We start from the raw sequence: 13,320 nt of genomic DNA on the forward strand, positions 1-13,320 counted from the left end.
TTTGGGTTTTCCTTTTCTATCTCAGCAAGGTATTTACTTCAGATCTGTTTCCTGTACGGCATATCCCGGAGGGAGTGGAGGGTGGGGAGAGAGCCTTCTGCTTTGCTGTCCTTTTCTTCTACTGTCACCTTAGTAACTCTAGGACAGGTCATCTCGTGAGAACCGCAAGGTTTGTTGTGGCCTGTATTTCTATGTAACTTTATGTAACTCTTTCTCTCGCTGCACACCTCTTCTAAACCTCAGACACAACCCAGAAGTCATGATATAGAAAATTAGATCCAACTGTTTCCATATTTTTGCTTGAATATAAAGAACAAATAATAGATTGACAATAACGAAACGACAAATTAAGTATGGCAAAATGAAGCAGGTTAAACAGAGAAGTAGTTGTAAAAATGATTTACTCGTAAGAGGTTTTGCTGGGGTGGCTTGGGATGAGAGGAGGTTAGGGAGTCCTGTTCTGGAGTGAAGCCGTAAACACTGGTGATGTAAAACTGAAATAAGAATTTGTTTCATCGTTGTCTCGTCAACAGCATTCAGTAACGTTCCTTTATAAACTTAATGAAATCCCACTCTTTTCTTAATACTAAGTAGGATAAACAGAAGCATAAAGTAGAACCGTGAATCTAAATATTTCAAATAAAAGTATAGTCTCATACATATTAGTCTAAGTCAGTGGTTCTCAAACTTTTCATGAGCGACCCTATTTGGAACATTTCATTCTTTCGCGACCCATGATTGGTTCATATGTGATGAAGTTGTAGAATAAACCAATAAGAACGAAAAATTATTATTATTATTGTTATTATTATTAGTTAGTATATATATATATATATATATATATATATATATATATATATATATATATATATATATATATATATATATATATATATATATATATATATATATATATATATATATATATATATATATATATATACTAACTAATAATAATAACAATAATAATAATATATATGAAGCAAGATATTATATAATTACACACACATACACACACACACACACACACACACACACACACACACAAATGACTATTTTCCACCGACCGCCGGCGGTCGGTGGAAAATAGACACCGCGCACGAGCCTGCATGGGCCCACTGCCAGTCCAACATACGCGTTTGATACAGGAGTCATTCCTCTCTGAGACACCATTACGTGGGGCCCAGGAGGAGGGAGGTGGGGGGAAGATGAACATACAGAAGAATAATTCAATTAAGTAACTCAAATACACTGAAACACTGAAAGCATGATAATGTTCCTGTGTCCCTGCGACCCATCAAAATTGATCTCGCTACCCAACTTTGGGTCGCGACCCATAGTTTGAGAACCACTGGTCTAAGTGGACCCAAATTGAAAGTAACTGATCTGTATGACTGTATAAATAACTTTTCAGCCAATGAATGTACAGTATCTCTGAAAACTGTCTTTATAGTGTGGTGCGAACTGTGGCATAATGAACAATATATGAAACCCGCTGCCTGATCACGTGTCGCGTCGGTAAGGTTGGTATGCATGGCTTGACGTGATGCTGAGATGCCTCTCTATTTGTTAGGTCATATGTAATATACAGCAACCATCCTTAGTGTGCAGGGCTACCAATTGTCGCTAGCGTAATCACCAAATGTGTCAAATAATATCGTCCATTATGTCAGAAAGTAGACCTCTTATTTTTAAAGATAATTTGGTAGCTACTGTACAATATCCATTTGGAGAGAGAGAGAGGGACAGATACCGTCAAAACATCCATCCCACCACACTCTCAGATCCGGTTAATGCTCTGCCACCTCGAGCAGCAGCCACTCAGATTTTCTGATTGCTGGGAAAAAAAAAAAAAAAAAACTACGAAACCAGATATACTGGAGTTTTCATTACAACTCTTTATTATTATTATTATTATTATTATTATTATTATTATTATTATTATTATTGTAGAAGGTTTCATTACAAGCCTTAACAGTCAAGGCTTTTTTTTTTTCTTTTTATGCAGGAGGGACACTGGCGAAGGGCCAAAAAAAAATCCAGTGAAAAAAAAATGCCCACTGAAATGCCAGTCCCATAAAAGGGTCAAAGCAGTAGTCAAAAATTGATGTCTTGAAACCTCCCTCTTGAAGGAATTCAAGTCATAGGAAGGTGGAAATACAGAAGCAGGCAGGGAGTTCCAGAGTTTACCAGAGAAAGGGTTGAATGACTGAGAATACTAATTAACTCCTGCGTTAGAGAAGTGGACAGAATAGGGGTGAGAGAAAGAAGAAAGTCTTGTTCAGCGAGGACGCGGCAGGAGGGGAGGCATGCAGTTAGCAAGATCAGAAGAGCAGTTAGCATGAAAATAGCGGTAGAAGAAAGCTAGAGATGCAACTTTGCGGCGGTGAGAGAGAGGCTGCAGACAGTCAGTTAGAGGAGAGGAGTTGATAAGACGAAAAGCTTTTGATTCCACCCTGTCTAGAAGAGCAGTATGAGTGGAACCCCCTCCCCCAGACATGTGAAGCATACTCCATACATGGACGGATAAGGCCCTTGTACAGAGTTAGCACCTGGGGGGGGATGAGAAAAACTAGCGGAGACGTCTTAGAAAACCTAACTTCATAGAAGCTGTTTTAGCTTAAGATGAGATGTGAAGTTTCCAGTTAAGATTATAAGTAAAGGACAGACTGAGGATGTTCAGTGTAGAAGAGGGAGACAGTTGAATGTCATTGAAGAAGAGGGGATAGTTGTCATTTCTATGCAGAGATAAATGATGGGATAGAGAGAGAGAGAGAGAGAGAGAGGGAGGAGAGAGAGAGAGAGAGAGAGAGAGAGAGAGAGAGAGAGAGAGAGAGAGAGAGAGAGAGAGAGAGAGAGAGAGAGAGAGAGAGAGAGAGAAGCGTAAATTTGTAAATTTGAAAGTATATTTGCAAAAAAGTTGATAAGCTCCTAAATATTCCGAGGGCTCGCGAGTCTCAAGTGTGAGTAGCGAATAAAAAGGCTCATCAGCTTGGTGTTCATTACCATGCCTTCATCAGACATGTGATTACTTGTGTTTAGACGACGGGAGATTCAATTATACGTCGTGAATGCTTTTAATGAGGATATTTATTTATTTATTTGTTTATTAGCTGGTCATATCCAACCTGACATCTGGAGCTTCATTACCATGTTTCAGGGAAAATATGAGTAAATCGTGTGAGTCTTGCCGTGGTAGGAAAGACGGCCTCCTGCGAGACCTTATCAAAAGAGCGTCTGGCACTGGTTTGGTAAGCGACGGGACTAAAAAAATAGGATGCCTTTGGTAATGCGTATATAGCAATATTATTGCCAGTGAAACAGTACCTTGGCTTTGCAGTGAGGCTTTTGTATTCAGATGACCGCAGGAACTGAAATATGTAGACACAACTATACTAGGCAGGTCCAGCGAAAGGTAAAAATGTATTGCTTCATCCAGACGAGTTAGCAGCACAAGCCTGAAGGAGGGTTGATCTTACAGGTGTTCGCTTTTGTTGAGATCCTTACCAAGAATGGGTGACATCCAGAACCAACAGCAACTACGATATCCTTGTGGTCTCTGGAGCCTTTGTTGTTGTTGTTGTTGTTGTTTTGTTGTGTAAGACGTTATAGGGAACATCCTGTGTACTCGCAGTAACCACACGAAATGGCAGGTATCTAAATAGGAGTTGTCAGAGAGATGTTGTTGTTGTTGTTGTTGTTGTTGTTGTTATCAGAACCACAACCGGGGGAAGGTGGAGGTGTTGTATTACTGAACAACAATAAAGAAAGGAGAATGGATGAGTCAGGCCACCTTGGCGGAGATACTCAAAAGGGATTTTCATGTTTTGTGCCTTGAATACTTTTTTTATGGCTAGACTGAAGAGGCACTTATTACTTTCTAAGTATATCCTTGCTGTTGTTTTTAGGTTTGTACCGCTGAATGTTGGGAAGCTTTACATTTATTATTTTTGCTTCTTTTTATTTTCCTATTTGATCTTGTTATATATGTAATGGTGTTTGTTCGTTTTATTTTGTTGCAGCTGTTGTGCATATTTAACATTGTCAGCGTTTCAAGTGTGTTCTGTTTTCAGTGTTGTTTTCCATGTATCCATGTGTTCTTGCTTGGAGGAATTTGACACGCTTTATTTATGACATTTCGTGTTTTTCTTCAGTATTCATTCTTTCCTTTTTTGTTCATGTGTATGTTGTAACTCTTGCAGTAAAGGATTTCTGGTGGTTCTGTTTATGATGCTTCATTTTTAGCTCTTTTTGGAATAGTCAAGCTGCATCACTTTTTTATGTGGATCTTTTGATATTTTCAGGAAAGGATGGCAGGTTGTGCCGCGGTGAACACTTGCAACATGTGCAGGAGGAAAGTGAGTACCTGCTTCATTACATCATTTGCCCTCTATTTTAGAACTCGTTGTTAAACTTTTTTTTTTTCTCTCTCTCTCCATGTCAACCGAAACCTGTCACTGTTGCCTGCCTTTCTCATGTCTGCTTGCCAACAATTTATGAAGGAAAGAAAGGATGTGCTTCCATGGTATCGTGTCAGTAGTATTATCTATTGAAGGATTAGTTTAAACCTTTTTACAAAGCGTTGTTTTATCTCCCATTTTTCTGCCTTCTTAGGGTATGTATATGAAAGAAGAAAGAATGTAAATTTAGTCTATAATGTTCATTGCAACATCTTACAGGGAAAAAAGTCCTTTGACAGTTAACCGAGAATCTTTTTCAAAACTATAATTTTTGTATTCCAGTCTTCCTGTGCTTATTTTACTGTATGCATAGAGAAAACAAGGATACGAAATCATATATTTTCTATAATGGTGTCATCTTGTTGGTATAAATGTTTACTTAAAGATTCAGTTGAAACCTAACAATTAGCTATCATTTTTGCGCTCGTTTTTTTTTTCATATATATATATATATATATATATATATATATATATATATATATATATATATATATATATATATATATATATATATATATATATATATATATATATATATAGATAGATAGATAGATAGATAGATAGATAGATAGATAGATAGATAGATATCTTTTGTATGTACGAATATATGAGTGAAGAAAGGAAAGATGCAATTACAAAAAAACTTTCTACAATAACAGGAATATTCACTTGAGGACTTTTTTAGGTAACAAATATCAGATCTTCTAATTTATCCGTTTATTTATCCTTTACTGTGTTTTACCGTTATGTAGATTGATAATATTTTGCATGTTATGATAAAGTGTCCTTGGAAACTATTACTGTAACACAATTCATTTACTGTGAATTTGGTTTCCACGTAAAAAAAAAAAAAAAAAAAAAAAAATCTATGAAGAAAAGATATTTAGATTTTCTTTGTTCAATTAGTATTGATATTATTTTTAACTCTGATTTCCCCGGACGCGTTACCACCATGATATTTGTGACCTAACCTAAAGTAACTTTTTATCGTCATAACCTTTATTGAAGCTTTATTCAAGTAAAATCAAAGACAGGAAAGCTTGTATTGTTCTGTGAAGTGTTCTTATTTGTCTCTGTGTGTGTTAATTGTCGCCTTGAAAAGTCAAGGTGACGTGGGCCTTGATGACTAGAGCCGGCCCGCACTATTTGTCTGCCTTTTTTTAGAGGTTTGTCGTTGTAGATTTCTGAAAATATTAGTTTCATCACGTTTTTACTTTCCTTGTCAGCGAATGTAAGAAAATTTATGATTTTCCTTATCATTTAGTAACGTATTTTTCGAAGGATTATTTCCCGAGCTGAGCGAGGGGGCTCTATTTTTGTTATCGCACATTTCTACACCCCACCGCTCCCGCCTGGCCCTGCAGGCCACAACGATGATTTAGCCAGGAGCACCTTTTGGTGTCCATCGCATATAAAAGTTTCGATTTCATTTTCGGAAACACTTCTTGGTTGGTAAGTTTTGAAGGCGTATCTTTCTTATTTTATGTAATTTCTTCGTCAGACTAATCTTTTTTGCTGTATTTTGCATATTTCGATTTATGTGCATGTGGGCGAAGGTCTCTGCCTTGCAACTCGCGCAACTATCGCCTCATCACTACAGATCGAGCTGGAGCGCACAAAATGCGCCAATTATTTGCCATAATTGAATTCATATACGGGAAGGGGTTGTAGGAAGAAGGGGTTGTGAGGAGAAAACGAAAGACAAATTAGTTAAATCTAGAAAGGTAGTTAGCTCAGGGAAGGTGAGAAATTGCTCAAGTGTTTACCACACAAACTGTAGAAGTATTTTGAATAAAATAGACTTGCTTAGAGGAATAGTGTGTGTAGAGAAATTTGATATCATTGCTATAACTGAAACTTGGTTAGATATGTCAGGAAAAGTATTTAATCAGAGGTTAGGATAGATGGTTATACATTGTTGTATAAAGATAGGGAAAACAGGAGAGGAGGAGGCCTCGCGTTATACGTTAGGGACACATCACAGTGTTGTATTAGCAGTAGAATTAAAACAGATAACAAAGCAGAGTCGGTATGAGTAGATATTAAGGAAGGATCACAGTCAGTAGTACTGGGAGTAGTGTACAGACCACCGACCAGTACAAAGGAAATTAACACCTCACTGTGGCAGGAAATAAATAGAGCAGGCAGGTACAGTCAGGTATGTGTGGTAGGAGTTAAATCCCCAGTTGTCACTGTTCACCTTCTTATAAGAATCTTACCGCGGATATTTAGTCTTTCGGTGCGATTACATCTGTCATCTGATGAGGGTATATTTCACTGAGGAAGAAAAACAACTAATTCACAACAAAGAAATTGAATCACATTAAAGAGACCTTGGTGACGGCTAGGTTCCTCGGCGACTTACTGCTGACCCCGTCACAATAACGGTATAAGGAATCGAATCCTTGCTGGGCAACTAACCCATCACTATAGTCATCTAGTAAACATGTATCCCACGCAGTCATATTTAAGGAAGAGGAAACGCCTCATTAGATGTCAGTAATAAAAATAGGACCGTATGTAGACTAGATGTGATAGAAGTAGACATCATCTCTTTCTTACTTTCCTCTCAAATTACCTTTTTTTTTCTATACAAATGTTATCATTTCTCTTTTCCTGCCAGCTTCTGCAGGAAGGATCGAAAAGAGACTTCTTCTGTGGTATCCTGTCTCTCCCACTAATAGAATAGACGTAGTAGAAACACCCGTAGAATAGTTACCCAAACAACCAAGTAAGAACCACAGGGTCTGTTGCTGTTTCGTCTTTGTATATTCCTCCACCACCACCACAACCACCACCACCTTTGCCTCCACCTACACCTCCTCGTCTTGCTCTTGCTCTTTCTCCTCCTCCTCCTCTCGGTATGCGGGTGATCATAGCTCACCTCAGGGAAATTGACCACCCTGCCGTGCATAGTCTCAGGCCACCCTTGGACAAAGTGTTAACCTGGTAAGTCCCCCGGGCCAGGGTTACGGTGAAGCCACTGGGCAGCAGCAGTGGTGGATTGGACTGCAGGCAGAGGATCCCTTGATGGGACAATGGCTGGAGTTCCAAGGTCCTAGTTAGCTGGACCATGCCTTAGCTTTAGTTAGCTGGGGGCTGCGGTTTAGAGAAGTGTGGCGGTCTCTACACTAATTTAGCCTCCCTGGGAACCAGTTGTTGATGTGAGTCACCCGCCTCTCCCTTGCTAATGGTGGTCCTTTCATCTCTATCCTTCATAATGACTGGTTCTCATCACTTTTCCATCCTTCTCTCATACTATACAAGGAATATTTCAGTTTCTTGGTCTCTCTGGAAGTGCGTCTGATAGTCTCTAGAGTCGGTGGAGAACACCTGGCGACAGGTGCCACCGGCCAGGCCTCGCAAGGGTCGCAGAGGTGTGTCAGACGTGGCTGAAGGTGGGGTTGGGTGCTGGTTCCGTTCCCCCATCTTGCCCACTTTGCCTAGAGTGACTACGCCGGCCCCACTCTATGGGACAGAACTGTGAAGACAATAGCTGCAAGCTCCGGGTTGTGAAAGTCTCACTCGTGTCCGAGACTCTAGGCAAGTGATTGGTCTTTATGGTATTTTCAAGACCCTGTGGGAGCTAACTCCCAGTGTTGGAGGCATCCAACACAGCAGTATCTGATCTCCATGCATAAACTTTTCATTTGCTCAATTTATGGTCACATCCTATCTGAAATTTCGAAAGTGCTCTGATTAATCAGTCATGCCTTCTCTTCTCAGACAATGCGAAGCCTGTCGTGGCAGGTTTGCCCCTCAATATTTTAGAAATTCTTCTGCCTGCAGGTTGTGTCACCTCCATAGCAAGATAGAGAGACTCAACGAGAAATACGAGGAGAAGTGCAAGCAGTATGAGGACGTCGTGCAACAGCTAGAAACACTAAAAGAGTTCGTTGTCTCTAATACAGGTTGCACCTCCACAGATGTTGTTCCTGCCATCCCTGACAGACCTGCCTCCTCCACTCTAGGGGCTCCTGCCCGCCCACATGCTGAGCTTGCAGAGTCACCATTCATATTAGTCAAAAATCGTGCCACCACCACTAATGTTAAAAACTTTTTACCCATCTCAACACACAACAGGTACCAGATCCTAGCTGAAGAGGAGGAAGATGCACAAGAGACGAGACTGGTCGGAGACTCAATAGTCAGAGGTCAGCTCTCTGAGTTCTGTGGCACGGCTCGTAGGACACGTAAGCGTCTATGCATGCCTGGTGGACGCTTAGACGAAATCACGGCAGCATGTGACGAGGCAGCCTGCGGATCTAACAATAACACCCTCTTTATTATTCATGCAGGTACAAATGATGTTGAAAACACTAGGTCTGAAGAGCTCATGGAAAAGTTCAAGAGGATGATACAGCGCTTCAAAACTAAATCCAATAATATTATTGTTTCAGGTATCCTCCCCCGCATCAGGGCACCGGCTGTCTTCTACAACAGAGCCTTCAGCACTAACAGCCGTCTCCGTTCTCTTTGCACAGAGGAAGGTGTAGACTTTGTTAATCTATGGGACAACTTTTACAATAAACCTTCTCTATTTCAGCCGGATGGTTTACACCTAAATGGAATTGGAGCAGCATGACTTGGTAGACTCCTTAGTAATAAAGTTTCTATTTTCAGATCAAAAAACGACCAGCAAGATCGTGTAGCCCCAGGCTCTTAGTAGCCTCCTCGCGCAACCCAACCTCCATGTGCAACACTATAAAAGCTTGCCTAATCAACACTCGCAGCCTTAGAAATGAATTTTCAGATTTAGAAACCCTGGCAGCTGTAGAAAACTACCACATTATTGGTATTACTGAATCTTGGCTGAACTCTGCAGAGACTTTCTTGCGGAATACAACTTGCCAGGTTATGAAATGTTCAGCAGTGAAAGAAAAGACAGGATAGGTGGCGGTGTATTGCTGTATGTGAAAGCCAGTCTTCAGCCAACCATACTAAAAACCGAAAAGATTAACAATATAGATTCAGTCTTCTTGCATTTAAGAGTACGTTCTAAGAAAACTGCTATAGGTCTTATTTATAGGCCTCCGGTTCACAATGTTTCCTCCGATAAGAATTTACAAGATCAAATCACTGAAATAAGTAACACTTTTGATACAGTCAACTGTGGAGACTTCAGTCTACCTGTTAACTCATGGGGAAATCCACTTAACTCTCACTCTGGTCACGACTTGTATAATAATTTATTAGAATGTTCCCTAAAGCAACACGTTCAAGGACCCACACGAGGTGACAACATATTAGATCTTGTTCTTTCAACAAACGATGACTTAATATCTAACGTTAATATTGGTCCTGAATTTAGTACAAGTGACCACAAGATTGTCTCCTTTAACATCAACCTTCAAACATATAAGGACATTGTTAGCAACGAAAAAGTTTTCATATATAAAAAAGGAGACTACGACAGACTCAGGTCAATTCTTTCTGTCGCAGATTCGAACGCTGAACTTGGCGAAAGTAACATTGAAGAATCATGGGCGAAATTTAAGTACATTTTAGAAGATGCTGTGAAGACATGTATCCCTATGCGTAAAAGACGTCCATGCAAGAGAAATAAACCTAAATGGTGGACAAACAACATTGAGTCACAACTACTGCAGAAAAATCGTGCCTACCGTAAATATTTGTCCTCTCAGAATGAGGCTGATAAACTAGAATATGACAGACTCCGACGCGAATCAAAAAAGCTCATTAGACAGAGTAAGAAAAATCTAGAAATGTATATTGCAAGCATTGCTAAATCCAATCCCAAAGAATTTTACAGTTACGTTCGAAATAAAAAAGTCATTACATCTCACATTAATCACATTACACTAGATAACGGTAATTTTGTCACCGAAGAAACTCAGATCGCGGACTCACTGAATGATTATTTTGCTTCAATTTTTACAGAGGAAAATACTCATACAATACCCGAACCACTCCTTATGCTCCACAACATAACCCCCTTAAGTGTCTGCGTTTTTCATGAAAACGAGATAATCAAAGTAATTGATAAGATGAAAACTGACAAAGCCCCCGGCCCAGATGGTATTGCACCACGTGTCTTGAAAGAAACTAAATTCCAAATTTGTAAGCCCCTTTCGTTGCTTTTCACCAAATCATTTAACTGCGGTAAGGTTCCCGAGGATTGGAAGTTACCTAACGTTACCCCTATAGAAAAGAAAGGCGATAATTCACTTCCAAGTAACTACAGACCTATCAGCCTTACATCTGTAGTATGTAAGCTAATGGAAACAGTAATTCGCAATAATTTAGTGAACTTTCTAGAGGAAAATTATTTAATCAATGACTCGCAGCATGGCTTCCGAAACAGACGTTCTTGTCTAACTAATCTGCTTGATTTCTTTTATGATGTTTTCACCATGTACGACGAAACAAAGGCAGTAGATATAGTGTATCTAGATTTTCAAAAAGCTTTTGACAAAGTTCCCCATAAGCGGCTACTAGCTAAATTGAAGTCACATGGTATAAGTGGAAAACTTCACAATTGGCTTGAAGACTGGCTGTCTGAGAGAAAACAGCGCGTTGTTTTAAATGGTAAATTTTCAAACTGGCGAGAAGTTCTAAGTGGTGTACCACAGGGATCAGTGCTCGGCCCTGTTCTTTTCTTTATTTACGTTAATGATATCGATGAGGGCCTCACCTGTAAAGTATCTAAGTTCGCTGATGATACAAAAATAATGAATAAAGTAGTCACGTCTGAGGATAAAAGAAAATTACAATCTGATCTTGACCACTTAGCCACTTGGTCAGACAAGTGGCAGATGAGCTTCAATGTAGATAAATGTAAAGTGTTGCACATTGGTAATAATAACGATCACACTGATTACTTAATGAACGGTACCGAGCTTCTTAAGGTTAAAGAGGAAAAGGACTTGGGCGTTATAATTACCTCAGACCTCAAGTCAAGTAAACACTGCTCGGAAGTAGTTAAAACAGCAAATAAATTGGTTGGGTTTATTGGTAGGACTTTCGAATTCAAATCAGAAGGGGTAATTCTCACATTGTTTAATACACTTGTCCGACCTCTACTTGAGTATTGCGTCCAGTTCTGGTCACTCCATTACAGGAAAGATATAGACAAGCTGGAGAGAGTCCAAAGAAGAGTTACCAAGTTGATCCCACGACTGCGGAACAAGCCTTATGAGGAGCGCTTGAGGGAACTCAACTTGTTCAGTTTAGAGAAACGGCGAATGCGAGGTGACTTAATTAAATTGTTTAAGATGTGTCGGGGCTTTGATAACGTAAATGTAAACAACTATCTCATCATTGACAGTTCCAACACCACTCGAAATAATGGCTACAAGATTATAGGTAAGCGTTTCAGATCAGACGAGGCTAAGTATTATTTCTTTAATAGAATTGTAAATGTCTGGAACTCTCTCCCAGCACATATTGTCGATAGTAATACAATAGAAACTTTTAAACAAAGGTTGGACAATCACCTCGCAGCAACCCCTCATATAACGTACTTTGCGCCTACATAAAATGTTTTTAGTTACTGTAGTGAATAGTATAATTTCTCTTTCATCCTTTCCTATCACATCTTAGCCTTTCCTCCTCCCTATACTCTCTTGTTTTTCCTTCCTTGATCTCTAGTGTCCTCCATCCTCTAACTCTTAGAATCTGTAGTGGTAGTGGTAGAATAGACACACAGACAGCCTCGTTAGACCCAGTAGGGCTGTTGCTGTCTGTTCTTTCCTTTGTATTCCTTTGTATTTGTATTCCTCCTCCTCCTCCTCCTCCTCCTCCTCCTCCTCCTCCTCCTCCTCGTCCACCTCATCCTTCTGTTCCTCCTCCTCCTCCTCCTCTTCCTCTTCCTCCTCCTCCTCCTCCTCCTCCTCCTCCTCCTCTTTCTTCTCTATCGTTTTCAGCCTGTCGTGCAATAAACGCGCCCGTCATAAATAAAAAGACACAAAAAATAATCATGACAAAGCAGAACATGATCGATTGCGGTGTTATTGTAGAATCTTATAAGAGACAGTAAGAAAAACATTGAACTTCATATTGCCAATTCATGTAAAACAAATCCCAAAGAATCCTTCAGCTACTTTAGAAAGAAAAGAAGTATTAACCTCTATAATTGGCCCTCTTGTCTTGAAAAATAGCAAACACACTCACAATGAAATCCAAATGGCTGAGAATCTAAACGACTACTTTGCATCCATATTCACTAAACAAAAGAATTCTCATTATCTACCTCACATTCAAGCCCTAAATAACGCCGCGTTATTGAGCACGTGTACTTTGAGCAAAAATGAAATTTTACATGCGATTAATGAAATTAAAATAAAGAAAACACCAGGACCGGATAAAATTTCCCCACGAATATTGAAGGAGGATAAAAACGAGCTTACAAAGCCTCTATCCATATTATTGAAGAAATCATTAAACATTCGGCAAGTCCCAGACGAATGGAAACTAGCTAATGTTACACCTGTCTTCTGAAAAGATGACAAATCTCTGTCTCAAAACTAGCGTCCGAAAATCCTCCCATCTGTGTGTTCCAGTGGGGTTGAATTATCAATTACCCCTGGACACTGTTCACTAGATTCTTACCTTTATGTAATAGTTAAGGTCACTCGTGGTGAGTTTCTTTGGTTTTTAGGTGAATGTCAAAAGTGAACGTTTAAAAATATGTATATTTAGATATATGTACAGAGTTCTGGGAGAAGGGTGTGGCGTGTACGGGACAAGGGATGTCCTCTACGTGGTGCAGCGTTACACCCTGGCAAGAGACTGCCGGACCCGGCTGTAGAGACGCTTAGCGCCTTCAAAGAGTGCTGACAGTAGAAATATGGGCGGGTTGATCGCACTCACAGTACATGAATATATTCATAGTTATAGC

General features: G+C 39.6%; 1 long non-coding RNA gene across 1 annotated transcript in view; it reads left to right on the forward strand.

Moving 5' to 3' along the window:
• The window catches only part of LOC135106762 (uncharacterized), a 38,083-nt gene extending 33,678 nt beyond the window's left edge, over positions 1-4,405 (forward strand). Inside the window, exon 3 of the long non-coding RNA XR_010271456.1 lies at positions 4,305-4,405. This is a non-coding gene — a long non-coding RNA (uncharacterized LOC135106762). The remainder of the gene's footprint in view (positions 1-4,304) is intronic.
• Positions 4,406-13,320: the final 8,915 nt, after the last annotated feature.

The sequence above is a fragment of the Scylla paramamosain genome, chromosome 2 (genome assembly GCF_035594125.1).
Source record: "Scylla paramamosain isolate STU-SP2022 chromosome 2, ASM3559412v1, whole genome shotgun sequence".
In the NCBI taxonomy this organism is placed as follows: Eukaryota; Metazoa; Arthropoda; class Malacostraca; order Decapoda; family Portunidae; genus Scylla; species Scylla paramamosain.